The following is a 2,821-nucleotide window of genomic DNA, read 5'->3' as shown; positions in this document are numbered from 1 at the left end:
TTGATTTAAAATTGCATTTTTAAAAATACTATATATTTTCCCATTCGGTAGTATTCTCCCTGAACTTTATCTCAGGCCTACCCTTCCAAAAAATTGAAAGTTTCTTTTTTCAAAAAATTTTTGTTCATATGAACCAATGAAGAAAATAAAAAAAAGAAAACTGTTTTTTATTTAAAAGAGAAAAAAAATCCTAGATTAGTGTGCTTTACCTAAAGTTTATTAACTAGAAGAATGTAGCTTTTAACCAGATTTGTTTTTCTTAAAGAATTCTCCTCTAAGATTATTTTTAAAACAATCAAATTAAAATAAATATGGCTGGAAGCACTGATGTGTAGTTTAAATTTGGTTTGTATTGAATTTCTCCAACACTATTAAAGGCTCCATCATTAATTGAGTTTGATATTTCTTAACCACGTTCACCAGAGTTTGTTTTCTTTTTATTGTGAGCTTTTCCCGCATGTATTTCTCTACATTTTAAGATTTCTCCTGTTAGTAAGGCCTAGTTACATGCTGTCCTAATATTATTGTAAAAATTTAGTATTTGAAATACATATAGAACACTCACAGGATGGGGTCTAACAGTTGGGAGCCTGCTTCAGTGTGTTCTGCCTTAACCATTTTTTTTTCTCTGATGGCTGGCCCTCACAAACCCTCTGGAAAGAAGTAGGATTTTTTGCTAATTCTTATGTCATCCCTTTCTAGGAGTCTCCCCAACTCTCTCTTTATGTATTGATGTCTGAACTGTTGTAGAAAAGGGAAGAGAAGAACAACGTCATGCAATCCAAAAAGAAGAGAGATCCAAGAAGTCACCTAGACACACTCTTAGAGAAAACCCAAAACAAAGGTACAGTCCAAAGATGGCAGGCTGCTCACAACTGTTGAGGTCTGGATGGACAACCTAAGACAGTAAAAGTGTATGACCCCTGCAGATAAGTCATTCATCCTTCTCAAGACCAACAGGTATAATGCAATAGTAGGCTAAGGAACCTGAAAACCTTGCTAATTTATTGATTTAACAAACATTTGGAAGCCAGGTGATATGTTCAGGAAGCAGAGACAAATTCTGAAGTGACTTCCTCCAATATTTAAAACTTTCAGTGGCTCCTCCTTAGCTCCAAATTTTGGTATATGTATATCCCAACATTCCTTTCTATCATTATTACACATTATTCTCTTATACCAGAGATCAGTGAACTTTATAAGTAAAGGGCTACATAGTAAATACTAGGCTTTGCAAACCATTCAGGTCTCGTGGTGTTATGAAACATTATTTTTTAAATTTGCTTTTTAAAACTCTTTAAAAATATACAATCCATTTGTGGTTTTCCAGATATACAAAAGCAATCTGCAAGCCCAGTTTGACCCAGACGATAGTTTGCCAACTTGTTTTAACCTTTCCACTCTTTATTTGGCAAGGTTCCACTATCATTCAAACCCAGAGGAAATCTTATTCAGCCCATAATTATATCCCCTCTGGAGCCATTTCTTCTAGTATTAACCTGACTTATTATTTACATTTTTATTTTGTTATTTATTTTTGGCCTTTCTTCCCAAATAGCTTCCTCACTTTTTTCATTGCTGTTTCTTTACATCTTTCACTTCTCTGTGCTCCCAGCAAGGAAACCATACATGCTCAGTAAAAGCTGATAAGTCTGATGTGATACATTCAACTTTGAAGAGACAACTAAGAATGCCAGGTGACATATCAGCAACAATAAGTTTACAAAATTGAAAAATCATATTGTTCTATAATTATAGATGCCACTGAAAGATTCTGAATAAACAATTTTGGATGTATTATTAATTCCTCCACCACATATGATATTCTCAGATCGTCTTCTACTTTTCTATAAGCCATGTATCAGATCATCCTTGTCTTTTTATTTTTTAATCACCAGGGTGATTACTTGATTTAGATGGATTTTACAGTCCATGTTTAATGACAAGAGTGGCCTGTAATTACCCCTGTGGGTATTCTCAGTTGATTGAGAAATCAGTGATGTTTTTCATCTAAGTGGAAGCTGTCTTATTTCCATCAGGATTTTTAAAAATCACTATGTACAGTATTTTTTAATTAGTCATGGTGCATTGTGTTTATCTGATATTTATTCTAGTTAAAAATGACTCACTGGCTGAAGTTATGATTTTTTTCAGTTCCACTTTATTTCATCTTTGTTTTCATTAAAATGAAATGAATAGCATCTTATAAATAAATCTGTTTTGTCTAATAGATGATGAGATCTGGTTTTCAAAAGCATCAAACATTTAAATAACTGAGACTGCAGTTTTTACCAAGACCTTAATAATTAAGAAATAGTAAGAAGTTCACACTAAATAATGGCATGTTCTAAATAGGATTAATTTTCCATGTTAAATAGTAAATTCAGCAGTATTTAGGACAAGTACTGCATTTGAACACTAGGAAAAAATGTCTCTTCTTTCATCAGCTTACATTTTAAATGGGTTACTCACAACTAATTCTATTCTTAAATTGTAATAATTTTTTTTTCATTTAAAAATAGGGGAAAAATAGGGAACCACCAGTTAGCGTAATGGCTATGTCGCTGGAATCCCATATAGTCAACCGCGGTTCACGTCCCGGACCCGGTGACTTAAAACTCATGCTGGGCGCGTGTGCGTGCATGCCCAAGATCCCAAGAGGAGAATGGAGGAGAAGGGATTGCGGCGTGACCATCCGCCCTGGGGGGGTGATTTCTCACTTTCTGTCTCTATGTCTCTGTCTGTCTGGCAAGCGCACGCGTCCTATAGCGAAAAAACCTCTCCAAAGATTTTTTTTAAAAAGGGGGGGGGAAATTAATCA

This window comes from Tupaia chinensis, unplaced genomic scaffold (assembly GCF_000334495.1).
Source record: "Tupaia chinensis unplaced genomic scaffold, TupChi_1.0 Scaffold000164_1, whole genome shotgun sequence".
NCBI classification, from domain to species: Eukaryota; Metazoa; Chordata; class Mammalia; order Scandentia; family Tupaiidae; genus Tupaia; species Tupaia belangeri.
This window is presented reverse-complemented; position numbering follows the sequence as displayed.